The 15,949-nt window shown below is 37.6% G+C and overlaps 1 long non-coding RNA gene across 3 annotated transcripts in view; it reads left to right on the top strand.

The window, feature by feature from the left end:
• Positions 1 to 15,949, top strand: part of LOC122218000 — a 44,270-nt gene that overhangs the window by 11,518 nt on the left and 16,803 nt on the right. For 2 of the 3 annotated variants that reach the window (XR_006201793.1, XR_006201795.1), the window contains exons 2-3: positions 7,641 to 7,838; positions 15,586 to 15,666. This is a non-coding gene — a long non-coding RNA (uncharacterized LOC122218000). The remainder of the gene's footprint in view (positions 1 to 7,640; positions 7,839 to 15,585; positions 15,667 to 15,949) is intronic. The other variant, XR_006201794.1, reaches the window with a different exon arrangement.

Genomic DNA, 15,949 nt, shown 5'->3' on the forward strand with positions numbered 1-15,949 from the left:
TAAGGAGGTTTAACATCTGTAATACACAAAGCCCTCTTAGAAATTCACATTAAGGGAACATGTAGTTCAACAGAAAATTGGGTAGCAAAGAATATGAACTCAGCAAAGAGTAACTCCAAATGTGAAAAGATGCTCAAAATCAGGGGAAATCAGGAGCATGCAAAGTAAAATAATAATGAGATGCCAGTTAGGCCTAACAGACTATCAAACTATTGTTTTAATTCAACTAACATTAAATGCTGATTATGTAACCAGCACTGAGCTATGCACACATATAAGTGCTCACAAAGTACTATGAAGTGTATCTTACCCCTGATTTGCAGTAGAAGAAAGAATCAGATGGGTAAATGGACTTGACAAAAATCACATAAAGGAAACTAGGGAATTCACCATATGGAAACTTCTTTTCTTTTTGAGTAGGTAATTCATTCAAATGGTGTGTGTGTGCACGTGTGTATAAATAGACTTATGTTTTGAAATTTCCCACATGTATATCCCCTCCACCATTTCTCATGCCACAGCTATCTATCCATCCATCTCACAACTACTTTTACAATTTTCTCATGTATCTTCCTAGAGCTTATTTTTTCTTTTTCTTTTCCCTTTCTTTTGCAGTCTTTCTTGTCATGGTATTCTTTTTTTTCAATTGAGGTATAATTGACATAAAACTTTATATGTACAGGTGTACAGCATGATTTGATATTTGTAAATATTGTGAAATGATCATCACAATAAGTCTAGTTACCATACACTTACAGAATTTTTTTTCTTATGGTGAGGACTTTTTAAGATTTACTCAGCAACTTTCAAATATGCAAAACAGTATTATTAATTATAGTTACCTTCTGTACATTCCATCCTCATGACTTATTTATTACTGGAAGTTTGTACCTCTTGACCCCCTTCACCCATTTTGCCCACCCCACCCCTGGCAACCACCAGTCCGTTCTCTATCTCTGAGCTTGGCTGGTTGGTTGGTTGTTTTTATATTCCACATACAAGTGAGATCATGTGGTATTTGTCTTTCTCAATCTGACTTATTTCACTTAGCATTATGCCCACATGGTCTATGTTGTTGCAAATGGCAAGATTTCATTATTTTTTATGGTTGAATGATATTCCATTCTAAATATATATGACGTTTTTCTTTTTTTTCCCTCTAAACTTCGATCATGAATTTTTCTTTTTTTTTTTTTTTTGAGTGTAGTTGACACACAATGTTATATTAGTTCATATGTACAACATACTAATTTGACCAATTTGTACATTATGCTATGCTCATCACAAGTGTAGCTACTATCTGTCACCATACAACACTTACAATATCATTGATTATATTCTTTATGCTGTGGCTTTTATTTCCATGACTTACTCCATATCTACTACATTTTCTTTATCCATTCATCTTTCAATGTATATTTAGGTTGTTTCCATATCTTGGCTATTGTAAATAGCCACCCATGTTCAATGAACATGGGTGTGCATATATCCTTTGGAGCATTCTCATTGTCTTTGAATAAATACCCAGATGTGGAATTGCCAAGTCATATGGTAGTTCTAGTTTTAAGTTTTTGAGGAACTTCCACACTGTTTGCCATAGTGGCTATTCCAATACATAATTCCACGAACAGTGCACAAAAATTCTCTTTTCTCCACATCCTCACCAACATTTGTTACTTCTTGTCTTTTTGATAACAGCCATTCTAATAGATTTGAAGTAATTCCCAGAGCTTTCTTATACAAATTTATATTCTCCTGGGGCGCCTGGGTGGCTCTGTCGGTTAAGCGTCCGACTTCGGCTCAGGTCACGATCTCACGGTCCGTGAGTTCGAGCCCCGCGTCGGGCTCTGTGCTGACAGCTCAGAGCCTGGATCCTGTGTCTCCCGCTCTCTCTGACCCTCCCCCGTTCATGCTCTGTCTCTCTCTGTCTCAAAAATAAACAAACGTTAAAAAAAAAAAAAATTAAAAAAAAAAAAAACAAATTTATATTCTCCTTTTTAAAAAACAATTTATCATAATGTACACTATGTTCCACATCTCACTTTTTTGGTTGCAATACATCTTAGAGGTATTTAATCAGCTGCATAATAAGATTACTCATTCTTTAACAGCCACGTAGTATTTGTACTACAAGAATGCCAGAATTGGGGCAGCTGGGTGGTTCAGTCAGTTGAGCATCCAACCCTTGATTTCAGTTCAGGTCATGATCCCAGGGACATGGGATGGAGCCCCAGGTTGAGCTCCATGCTGAGCATGGAGCCTGCTTAGGATTCTCTGTGTGTGTGTGTGTCTCTCTCTCTCTCCCTCTCTTCCCCTCCCTCTCCCTCTCTCTTTTGCCCCTCTCCTACTCTCCCCCACTCACACTCTCTTTGTCTCTCTCTCAAAAAAAAAAAAAAAAAAAAAGCCAGAATTTATTTTGCAAACTTCTGTGATGGATATTTGCATTGTTTTCAGTCTTTTGCTCTTAAAAACAATGTAGTAATGAAAAATCCTGTTCATAGTTTTGTCTCACATGTTCAAGATATCTGTGGTATAAATTTACAGAAATAAGATTGTTAGATCAAGTTGTGCATATGTGTGTGTGTGTAATTTTGATGATATTGCCGAATTTTCCTCCATAAGTGTTGTATAAAGAACAGTTGAGAACATATAGCACTGTCATTAGAATATGTTATCAGACTTTTGGATTTGAGATTGAAAAGTGAAAATGTTTAATATCAGTATTAGTTTATTATGTTTTTCTCCTGTTATGAGTATGATGAAACATCTTTTCAGAGTGGGCAAAATTTTAAATTCCCTCTTGCTAGTGAGGATCCAAGTAAAAGGGTATTGTTTTACATTGCTGGTATACACGTGAACTTTTCAACCTATTTACAAAGCACTCTGGCAATCTGTGTTAAAATATTTTAAATGACAAATACCTTTGTTCTAGCTACCTTTTCTTAAGGGAATGCCATAGGAGTTGCAGCCGTCATTTCCACTTATAAGTCATGGGCCAAAATATAGTCATATGGCCACACTTTCAAGGGAGGCTAGGAAATATAGTCCTTAACTATGTGGCAATGTACAAAGCTAAAACTTGGGCATTCTAATACTGAAGGAAGAAGAAAGGACATTGAGAGACTAGATTAATTGGTGAGCTAGGTAACAAGAGAAAGAGACTTCCTCCTCCCCCCCCCCCCAAATTATCTATTCCTCCAAAGGCATATTGCAAAAAGGCATAAACCAAAGAAGAATTATTCATTGGGAACAAATATTATAACAGTGTAGCATATTACATACTTACAGGTATATATAAAGTTTTATATTTGCCCACATATTCAAAGAAATCTGTATAAGTAAAGTTGGTTAAACACGTTTATGGTATGCAGATACAAATATGACCATGTCACTATCCTACTTTTATTTGCCTTACAGATTGAAGCCCAAACCCCTTTGCCCATACTATTTCTATTGTTATACTGCCTCTCTGGGGATGTAATAAAAACCATATAGAAAGATAAATTGCCTCTATCTGGAGTGGTTGGACTTCATGTAAGATACGGAATCTGAACTGGACCTTGAAGGAAGAAGTATTTGAATTAATGGAGAGGGGCATGGAGGCATAAACAAATAGTTCCAGTCTTTTTAGGCCCACCTTTTAAAAAATCAAAATATAGAATACTACGGAAATAAATGAAGTATCTATCATAAAGTAAAAATATCACTGTATCCACCACTCAGAAAAGAGTATTACTGTTTACATAGTATGCAACCTCTCAATAACTATCCTGCCTTTCTCCCCAATGTCATCATTCTTCCAGTTTCTAACCATAGACCAATTTTGCCTCACTTTCAACCTTACATAAATGATATTAAGTGTGCATTTCATATGTATATGAGATTGTTCTGTATTGTTTGTAAAAGTTCACATTCATTGCTATATTCCATTGTATGACTACACCAAATATATTTATCCATCCTGTTGTTGATACTTGGGTTTTTCTCCCCTGGGGCTATTAACCAATAATGATGCCATAAACATTCTCTTATGTGTCTCTTGGTGTGAATGGGAAGACTTCTTTTGAGAGAATACTTAGGATTAAAATTCCTTGGTCTCGAGGTATGTTCACACTGTATAAAGAATGACAGTTTTCCAAAGTTTATGTTATTTATATCCCCACCAAAAGTATATGAAAGTTTCACAGTCTCCACACCCTGAGCAACACTTGGTATCATCACTGTTTTTAACGTTAGCCATTCTGATGGGTGTGTAGTGGCATTTCATTTTAGCTTTAATTTGCATGTTACTGGTGATTATTGAGACTGAGCACCATTTTATGTTATTTGCCATTTAGAGATCCTCTGGTTTGAAGTGCTTGTTCAAGTCACTTGCCCATATTTCTGTTGGGTTGTCAGTCATTTTCTGACTGATTTTTAGGACTTCTTTATCCTGGATATGAGTTCTTGAACACACATATATAACCAAATATCCTTTCTCATAGTATGGTTTGTCTTTTCATTTTCTCAGTAGCATCTTTTGAAAAAACAAAGTTCCTGATTTTAGTGTAATTTATTTTCACCAATCTTTTTCATTCTTAAATTATTTCACATGTGCCTTCAATTTTTTTTATAACCCTGACTGAAAGAGTAATTAGTACCAGAGCTGTTACAGGAGATGGACCCTTTGAGGTTGAATTAAATACACACACACATGTAAAATCAATCACAGGGATAACTTCATAGCTATAGACAAAGGGACCACAAGTGATCCATGGCTTAAGGTACTGTTATACTTACTATTAATAGCATGGGATGGAGTGAAGGTGAGAATGTATCACTGTGGTAACCATAGTGATTTAAGATTGTGGATCCACCAGGCCTCTCTTATGAACCTCAACAGAATGTAGACAGGAAAAAGAAAAATGTAAAAACTATGACTGTGTAGCTGAGAATGCATAGAGAGTGTCAGAACTCCTCCACCACAGCTTTGAAGGAGTCCTTCATCTCCTATAAGCAGTGGGCAGAAAAGGTAGATTTGTAGTACCAATAAAATACTCAGTTCTTCCAGTTTTCTTAGTCTAAGGGTAGAGCATTGGTGAGAAAGATGTGGAGCCCTAAGACAGAATGGAGACTTTTGAGCAGACAAGAATGAAGATGAGAATGCTGAACCTGCATATCCCCCAAACTTCCTTGGCTCTCTGGGGAAACTAGCCTCCTCTGCATAGAGGCTTTCGGTGACTGCACTGGGAACAGCTCTCTCATAGGCTGGTATCTGTTCTCAGAACGTACCTTCATCACCTCACAGTATCCCTAGATAAATCTCAAGATCACCTAATCAGAGAAGTATGTGGCCTGCTCTGGCATGAGATAACCTACACAGGAGTTAAAGACCTTACCATTTTGATCAGCAGAAACCTGAGGAGTATATATAGAAGTGGGTTCTAAGGATGTTACACCAAGGGGGAATCAATACAAGGTTTTATCATGGCAAATTTATTGGCATGGGTGCACTCACCTGAGAATCAACATCTCATATATTGGCATTAATAGTTTGCTAGGATGAGGCATGAGCTCAATAACAGTCTACAAATAATAAATGACCTACAAATGAAATTTGAAGTAATAATTTCAGAATCCCAGAAATACTCTGGCATACTGTAGAGAAGAGAAAACAAGGGCTCCTTAGACATTCTCCATTTTTACCAAGTCATTAAGGATGCATTAGTGATAGAAGTATAAGCATCCCTAAAGAGCTCTGAAGTGGCTGCCCTCTGTCAGATTGATGGTGATAAATGCTGTGGTAGAACTGAGTTTCCTGATCTCAGAATAAGATAATCTCAAATTAGTAGAGGCCACGTGATGGCATATAACCATCAGAGACATGGTGGGCACAATTACCATAATAATCCAAAGAAGAGAAAGTTATTCAGAGTGTTTTGACTTTCAGGGAAAGGTGGTAATGGTTAAAGGACAACAAGAAAGGAAGCAGATTAATAGATTAAGTAGCCTACTAATTTGCTGCTTGACATATATAGGTGGGAAAATTCTAAACTAACTTGTGTTGTCATAATGAAATTTGAAGCATCTCATCCAGTTCACAGACCTGGAACTCTTTGATGATGGAGAAAGATTGGGTCCCTTTGAAGAAAAACCCTGCAATGCTGCCACAGGTGTATAACCATGAACCTTCCCCTAATCCCATGCTTCCCAAGCCTGTCTGTACTTTAGACCACCGTAGAATTCTCAAGAACATCCAGGCCAATTAAACCATAATTTCAGAGAGTGAGACCCAGGCATTGATATTTTTTGAAGCTCCCCTGGTGAGCAAATTCCGGGATCACTGCCCTAATTCTTCTCTAGTGGCCATTTCATGGAGAAAGGAAAATACCAGACCTCCTGAGGCTTATTAGATACTGTCTCTTAACTTATATTAATACCTAGAGACCCAGAACCTAATCCTGGACAACTGGTTAAAATAGGAGGCCTAGGAAACTTAAGTGACAGATGGAGTCTTGGCCTGCATCTGGGTTAACAGTGAGTCCAGAGAGACCCATATTGGGGTTATTTCTCCAGTCTTAATGTGTAGTAAGAATAGACATATTTTAATAACTGAAGCAGTCTTCATTTTGGTTTCCTGTCCAATGGAGTGAATGCTATTATGGTAGGAAGGGCTATGTAGAAGTTCATAACTGCTTGTCTCTCACCAAAGCAGTACTGCATCCCTGGGGAACTTGTAGAAATTAGTGCCACCATGCTGGCATAGTGATTCATACCACATTCCCACTTAACTTCCCTTTGTGGTCACCAGATGGGTCATAGGGAATGACAGTATAAAAACCAGATGGGTAGTAAAGAATGACTGGATTACTGCAAGATTTTATCAGGCAAAGATGCCAATTGTAGTTGCTGTTATAGGTGTGGTATTTTCATTGGAGGAAATGAATAGAGACTTTGATATGATATATAGGTATTGCTCTGGAAGTGCCCCCTCACTTCCCATTCCAGTTATTGAGGGAAATCAGAAGTAGATTGTGTTTAACTGACAGAGACAACAGTAAGCCCTTACTGTCTTGTCTCAGCACTGTGCCACCTTTCTATTCTGTGCTGAAGGGACCTTGATCATCTTGCTATGCGATAGAATATCACACTGGTCTATTATAGAAATGAACGTTAAATGAGCCCAAAGAGCAGGAAGTAGTAAACACTCTACATGCTTTCGTAAGACATATGCTTAGCAGAAGGTGCAAGAAAAACCCTGTAAAACTTCAGGGACCTGCCACATGGGATTCAATGGCCAGAGACCTGTTAGGTTATCCATTCAAGTGAGTGACAGTCTGTTGTGTTTTTCACCACCACAGTAAAGAAAAAGGCAAAATGTGTGGCAGGCCTTTTTAGGTTCTGGAGACAACAAAATAGTACTTTTGGGTGACCTAACCTGTTTTATGGGTAACTGTAATTTTGAGTGGGGCCCAGAGCAAACCGTCTTGCCAGTTGGGCCTTATGGTTAGGCAGATACAATGGTATTGGAAGTTCATGTGGTAGAGATGTTATATGAAGCCTCTGAGGGTAAGTGCCAATAGGAGAATTACAAGATTCCTTGGTTTTTGAGTAAAGATCTATCTTCCTCAACCAATGTTTTGTTTTGTTTCTTTGAAAAGCAGCTCCTGGTTTGCTGCTGGTACCTGATAGAGATGGAACTCCTGACCATGGGACATAAGTGACTATGTGAATGATCGAACTACTACTCGTCATGAACTGGTGTTATCTGATTCACCAATCATACAACTGGATGGGCATAACAGCAGTTCACTCCCTACAAAACTGGGTACATGGCCACAACTAAACTGAATAAGCAGGTGACTCAGACTACTGTTATTAGTATCTGCCCCTATTCCTTCAGCACATCTCCCTCAATCCATATACACTGGCTTCAAAGGAGGTTCCCTCTGACCAATTAATGAAAGAAAAAAGTTTAGGTCTTGTTAATTCACAAAAGGGTCTGCAATGAGCTGGCAATAGCTGGGTGTGAGTGGTTACTATACAACACCATCGCTCAATAGTGGCCCTGAATCACAACAGTAAAGGGAAATCCTTTCCTTGAGAACTTTAGGAGACGTGGCCTGAGGTAAGGGTATAGAGTGGTTCATTGTGAGTGGCTTATGAGTCGACAGGCTGGACAAGAACTTAGAACAAATTAGAAAACTGGTTCAGTTTATGGAGCCAACCAGGAGACAATAACCTCCAAATTTAGGATGCGGACTTCAGAATAAAGTATTAGGCTTAAATGCAGTAACCAATATGTAGTGCCATCTTTCCCAGAAGGTATGTATAGTGGAGATGAGCATGGTCCCTCTATTTTCTATATGTCTATTTTTTTTAAATACTGGGAGCATGTTTTCTGAATTTGGTGAAAAGCATGAAATTACAGATCCACAAAGCTCAGTGAAGCACGGGTAGGAAAATTACCAATGTGTGTTATTGTCAAACTGGCAAAACTAAGAGAAAATATCTTAAAAGCATTCAGAAAAAGTGCACATCACACACAGGAGGGCTATTATATGAATTTTTAAAAGTTTTTTAATGGAAGCATAACACACATGTAGAAAAGTACACAAATATAATTATTTAGCACAACTTATCACAAAGTAAAGATAACTGTGTAATCAACACCCACATCCATAGCTACAACACTAACATGCCCCCTTCTTAGTCATTATTCTTCTTTCTTCCCAAAGGTAATCACTTTCCCAAATTCTAACACCAAAGATTAGGTTTGCCAATGGTTAACTTTTATATATATTGAATACATAACTGTATTCTCTTGTGTCTGGCTTCCTTTGTTTAATATTGTGAGGTTCATCTCTCTGCCCCTCCCCTGCTCACTCATCTCTCACTGTCTCAAAAATAAATAAACAAACATTAAAAAAAATCTTTAAAGAAAATATTGTGAGGTTTATCCATGTTGTTACCTGGATCGGTTGTTCATTTATTTTCATTGTTATACAGTGAATGAATATATTGCCATTTACTTATCCATTCTACCGTTGATAGATATTGGCGATGTTTCCATTTAGGGCTATTATAAGGACTGATGCTATGAACATTCTTTTGTATGTCTTTTGGGGTACACATGTATGCATTTTTGTTAGGTTCTCTATTATACCTAAAAACCCACTTGAAGAATTTTTTGGTCCCTGAAACTTTGGACTTAGTGGTTTTGGTAGTCTTGGTACTAAAGAGAGGAATGCTTCCTAATACTTCAACGAATTAGAAGTGGACACTGTTCACTGGCAGGTTTGGGCTTTTTCTGTCACTGACCAACAAGAGAGAAGGAAATCACTCTACTGGCAGGGTGAGGGATCCCTTTTAACAGGGGGAAATTGCGTTGCTGCTATACAGCAGAATAAATATGGCTGTATATGGACTGTAACAGTATTCTCTGAGAAGCTTGTTCATATTCTCTTAGCCAATAGTCCAGTAAAAAACTAGGGTAACCCAAAAAGGACCTCTGCTAGGACTCATCTTACAAGAATGACTGTTGGGAGTACCCCACCTGGTAAGAATCCCATCCAGGTGAGGTACAAACAAAAAGTGAGAGAAACCAAGAATGGACGGTGAATAGGGCACCTGGATAGCTCAATTGGTTAAGCATCTGATTTCAGCTCAGGTCATGATCTCATGGTTTGTGGGTTTGAGCCATCAGGCTCTGTGCTGACAGCGTGGAGCCTGCTTCGGATTCTCTCTCTCCCTCTATCTGCCCTCATGCTCTCTCTCTGTCTCTCACTCCCTCTTTCTCTCTCTCAAAAATAAACATTAAAAAAAAAAGTTAAAAAAAAAAAAAAGAATGGATGGTGAAAGAAAACAGCTATGTTTATGAATCTAGGCCTCATGACCAGCTTAAAAAAGCAGGTTTTAAGAGACTATGATTATGTTTTGTAACTTCTTTTCTCCCCTACCATATATGAAGAATTCTAGGGTGCTAATAATGTTTATGGTTCCAGAGCTGATTTACACCACCCCATGATGAGTTTGTAACTGATGGGAAGAGATTGCTTAGTGGAAAAGAGTGAGGTGAGCATATCTTTTCTTCCCCTCCACTAGAGGTTACCTTGAACTGGATTTATACTTTGACCACAGGTCATTACTCGTCTCACAGTGAACTCTTCACAATTCTTTCTCCCTCCAGATTCTGATTAAGTTCTTCTGTCTCTTGGAACCTATTCTTGTAATTCTCTTATACCCTACACACACACATTTGTAATTAGTCCCTTTGTAAATAAACCTTCTTTAAATGATCCTGAATGTATCATTTGTTTCCTATTAGGACTCTTGAACACATGAACTTTTTTTTTTTTTTTTTTTAATTAAGTAGGCACCATGCCCAACATGGGGCTTGAACTCACAACCCCGAGATCAAGAGTCCTATGTTCTATTGACTGAGCCAGCCAGGCGCCCCTGGACACATGAACTTTTTATCTCTTGAATTGCTTCTTGTCTAAAATCTACTTGGATTTAGCATAGCCGCCCAATCTTTATTAGTTTTTGCATGATATACCTTTTTACTTTAAGCTTTTCTGCATTCTCATATTTAAGATTTGTCTCTTGAAAACAGGTTAAAAGTGTACCTTTATAAATCCAAGTCTTTGTCTTTTAATTGGGATAATCAATTTACATTTAGTATAATTATTATATACAGGCTTTAAAGCTGCCATCCTGCTGTTTTTTGTCTCACCTATCCTTTGTTCTTTTTTCTGTACTTTCTTTGGGATTGTTCAAGTGTTTTTTCTATTTCATCTTTTTCTTTTGATTTTTTGTGGTTTTATGTTCTTTTAATATTCTTAGTTACTCTAGAAATGAGAATGTGCATCCATGACTTTTAAAAGCCTAGTGTATATTAGTACTTTTTCCACTTCCTAGACAATGTGATTACCTTAGACCACTTTAAGACTATTTTCCTTCGCCTCTCAATTACTGTGTTATTATGTTTTAAATCTGTATGTTTTTAACATGATATATTAGCATTGTTTTGTAAACTTACTATTTATTGGGATTTACCTATGTATTTTTCCTTTTCATTGCTCTTCATCTCTTCCAGAATGTGAGAGTGGCTATCTGAGATCATTTCTCTCTGCCCAAAGAAAGTCCACTCTTTTTTACAGGGCAGAAATGCTGGTGTCAAATTCTCAATTTCTGTTTGTTTGAAAAAACTTTATTTTGCCTATTTGAAAGTTATATTGTTTGAATGTAAATTCTAAGTTGACAGTATTTTCCTTTGGTACTCTAAAGATAGCATCATTTTGGTTGCAAAGCAGCTGTCTTACTGTCATTCGTTTTGATAAAGTAATTTGTCTTTTTCCTCTGGATGCGTAAATTTTTCCTCTTTGGTTTTCAGCAATTTTACGATGATGTGCTTAGGTGTGATTTTCCTTGCCTTTTTCTTGCTTAAGGTTTATAGTGCTGCTTAAATCTGAGGCATGATGCCTTTTACTTATTTTAGACATCTCTTCAAGTATCACTTTTTTATGGTCTCTCATTCCTTTCCTTCTGGGTCTCAACTATATTAGACTTTTTAAAATTCTACACTGTAAGTCTCTTCCACCTTTAAAAATTTTTTTACACATTTTCTTCCTTTTGTCTCTGTAAATCTATCTGCATATTTTCTTCTGAACTTTGTCCAATTCCCTAATTTTGTCCTCAACTCCATATAACTGACTACTAAGTCTACCCACTGTGAAAGTCTACCCTCAGCTGAAAGACTGAGGTGTTTATTTCTTCCTTGTGAGCCCTAAACTCCAGTTTTCAACCTCCCTGCCCCCTCCTGGGCCTGTGAGTTTGCAAAAATCTGTGTTCACTTTCTCAGTTGCTTTTGATAGAGTCAGATGTCTCTAGCAGAAAGGGAGCCCTGAATACTCAAGTATCTCTCCGATGTGTCTCCCTCTCCTAGATCTTGGCCCTGCAATCTTCACCAGTTTGGTAGCTTTTTAGTGCCTTTAAAGAAATGTGGTTTTCTTTTTCTTGGCCCACTTTTCTAGTTGCTAGTTATTCTCAGCTAAAGCATAATCAAAACCCACCTAGTTCTTTATTATTAGAAGTGGAACTGCAGACGACTCATTTTTTTTAAAGTAATCTCTACACCCAATGTGAAGCTCAAACTCACAACCCTGATATGAAGAGTCATATGCTCCATGCTCCACCAACTGAGCCAACCAGACACACCAAGTCCTTGGTGACTTGTGACATTTTTAATGTCAAAAATTTTACTGGATGCTCCTGCCCCCTCTCTATCAAAACACACAAGGTACTAGTCATACATGTTTAGCATATAAACTATAAATAAATATATAAGAAAAATAGACACATCATTATGTCCAAGTCCCCTGTAATAACTATTACTCAGGGATTTGTAACTCAAGGGAAACACTGCTAGAAGCAAAGGCATAGTCTCAGGAAAGTTAGAAGGATATTTGAAGGAACATGAGCCCAGTTTGATTAAGAGACTTGATGTATGAAAGCAGGGATAAAGGTCTGACTTTTATTCTCTATATAATAGGAAACCATTGGAAATTTCTTTATTGTGGTATCTTTAAATTTTTTTTTAATTTTTTTTTTATTTTTGAGGGAGAGAGAGACACAGAGTGTGAGCAGAGGAGGGGCAGAGAGAGAGAGGGAGACACAGAATCTGAAGCAGGCTCCAGGCTCTGAGCTGTCAGCACAGGGCCCACAGCGAGGCTCAAACTCACAAACCATGAGATCATGACCTGAGCGGAAGTCAGACACTCAACTGACTGAGCTACCCCTATTGTGGTATCTTTTCATAAAAACTGTGTTCAATACGGTAGTGACATGCAAGATAGACTGAAGAAGTAAGAATACAGGCAGAGAAACCCACTAGGAATCTTTAGTAATGGACCAAATATGAGCTGTTGATGAGAGACATCATGGTGTAATGAAAAGAATGTTGACATTAGAATCACAGGACTTGTAATTACTGGTCCTGTCAACTTGGGCAAGTCATTTAACCTGTGTGATTCTGCTTATTTACATGCCAGTCACCTTGGAGGCCTTTAATAGAATGATGAAATGTTAATAACTTTTGCTTAACTCACAGAGTGGTTATACAAATATAATGATGATAAAAACCTTTTAAAATGCATAGTATAAAATTTAAGGTGTAATATGCATTTGAAGATCTAAAGAAATAAAAGTGGAGACTGATAAGGAAAGAGAAGAGTGAAAGAAAAAGATTATTCAAGTATAGTGAATCCTGGTGACTAGAAAATGGAATCACTTACATAAGTCAGTCAAAAGAGGAACTGATGGGGTGCCTGGGTGGCTCAGTCAGTTAGGCCTCTAACTCTTGATCTCAGCTCAGACCGTGATCTCAGTTTGGGATCAAGCTGTGTGTCAGGCTCTGCGCCGACAGTGAGGAGACTGCTTGGGATTCTCTCCTTCTGCCCCTCTACACCCCCTTCCTCTCTCTCTCTCAAAATAAATAAACTTAAAAAAAAAAAAAGAGGAACTGATTTTGGGAATCAGGACGAGGGAAAAAACAGTGATTTATTTCTTTTTAATTGTGGAAATGTTTAGCAGGCACTTCTCTATTGTATCTATTAATTTCAAATATTCTTAGGTATTTTCATGTGAGATTACTCAATTTCCTTTATAAAATTTTAAGTTTGGGGATAGAGAAAGAAGATATCTCCTTGGGAATATGTATTTCCTCATTTTTTTTTTTTTTTTTTTTTTAGTTTATGTGTTTATTTTGGGAGAGAAGAGAGTACAAACAGGGTAGGGGCAGAGAAAAAGGGAGAAAATCCTAACAGGCTCTGCGCTGACCTGGTACAGAGCCCTAGGCAGGCTGCGGATTCAGGAACCCAGAGATCATGACCCCAGGCAAAATCAAGAGTCAGACACTTAACCGACTGAGCCACCCAGGCACCTCATTTTTAATTTAATTTTAATTTATTAAAAAAAATAAAGCATGTACCTGCTGGTTTGATAAAAGTTCCATTTATTTTTGTCCAGTTTATTAGTAAAGTGATTACCTGGGGTACTGCCTGGTTTAAGGATTATTTGTTCCTTCCAATTTAATACCAAACTGCTATTCTTCAGTGTGTATCACTCTAAATCTTTATCACTATTAGTACTTTAAGGTACTGTACCTTACTAAAATCCAGGCACTTTATTTTTTTTTCAATATATGAAATTTACTGTCAGATTGGTTTCCATACAACACCCAGTGCTCATCCCAAAAGGTGCCCTCCTCAATACCCATCACCCACCCTCCCCTCCCTCCCACCCCCCAGCAACCCTCAGTTTGTGCTCAGTTTTTAACAGTCTCTTATGCTTTGGCTCTCTCCCACTCTAACCTCTTTTTTTTGTTTTTTTTTTCCTTCCCCTCCCCATGGGTTTCTGTTAAGTTTCTCAGGATCCACATAAGAGTGAAAACATATGGTATCTGTCTTTCTCTATATGGCTTATTTCACTTAGCATCACACTCTCCAGTTCCATCCACGTTGCTACAAAGGGCCATATTTCATTCTTTCTCATTGCCACGTAGTACTCCATTGTGTATATAAACCACAATTTCTTTATCCATTCATCAGATGATGGACATTTAGGCTCTTTCCATAATTTGGCTATTGTTGAGAGTGCTGCTATAAACATTGGGGTACAAGTGCCCCTATGCATCAGTACTCCTGTATCCCTTGGGTAAATTCCTAGCAGTGCTATTGTTAGGTCATAGGGTAGGTTTATTTTTAATTTTTTGAGGAACCTCCACACTGTTTTCCAGAGTGGCTGCACCAGTTTGCATTCCCACCAACAGTGCAAGAGGGTTCCCGTTTCTCCACATCCTCTCCAGCATCTATAGTCTCCTGATTTGTTCATTTTGGCCACTCTGACTGGCATGAGGGGATGTCTGAGTGTGGTTTTGATTTGTATTTCCCTGATGAGGAGCAATGTTGAGCATCTTTTCATGTCAGGCAAACACTTTAACTTCAATTTGAATTTCATGTGAGACATAACAAATGTCTTACTGAAAGTCATATGCCATGTTTGTTTCTTTTATATTTTAAATGTATATGCCTTTAATTTAGACTGTGAACTTTTAAGATGGTTTCTGTTCCTTCTGAAATCCTTAGTTTCTCCTAATTGTTTTTAAAATTAAATTGTAATGGACACTCAACCATAACAGTAGCTTTATGTTGTGCCCCAGGAATTTGTCCCCCATAATTTGATTATCTCTGGATTTCTGTAGTATGTTACTGAATCTGTAACTTTACATTTCCAGTAACATCCAACATCTTCAGTAAGTTTATAAACTTTAAAAAAATGCTTTGTCCACCATTAGAAAGCTGATTGGGGGTTTAGACCAAACATTCCTCTTACATCCTCATTTGTTCCCTCTCATTTTTGTTTAGTTTCCCCTATTCTTACATGAGTATAAATTTGGTTATATAGAGCTGTTTGCCTTTCCTGCTTTTTTTTGCCCATTACAGTTTTCTGTATTTAACAGCCCTTCTAGTTCTACTCCAAATAAAATATTTTGTATTTTTTACTTGGGACTACAGAAATAATGTATTGGCATCCTCTCTTATCCAGTAGATTTTGGCATGCCCAAATCTGGAAGTGAAAAAAGCAACAACAACAACAAAAAAAAAAACAGAGCAGCAAGGAAAATCGGTAAGCTTTATCCTGCAGCAAAAATATCAATCTGTTCTTAAGGAATTAAGTGCTTCACAAAGGTGAGTTCTCCATGTGACTAAGGCTTCAATTATTCATCGTGGACAGTAACCCAGTGCAGTTTGAAGGTCCTTGTCATTACAGGTGACCTAGTAAATGTTTGACAACTAGCTCACCAGGAAAGAAAAAAAAAAAAAAGCTTTGATTATGGTGTTTGCAAATTTCTTGGGGTAAATATCCCACTGTGGCTCATTTCAGGCTACCACAGGACATCACAGAACAC

Source organism: Panthera leo, chromosome B1 (assembly GCF_018350215.1).
Source record: "Panthera leo isolate Ple1 chromosome B1, P.leo_Ple1_pat1.1, whole genome shotgun sequence".
Taxonomy (NCBI): Eukaryota; Metazoa; Chordata; class Mammalia; order Carnivora; family Felidae; genus Panthera; species Panthera leo.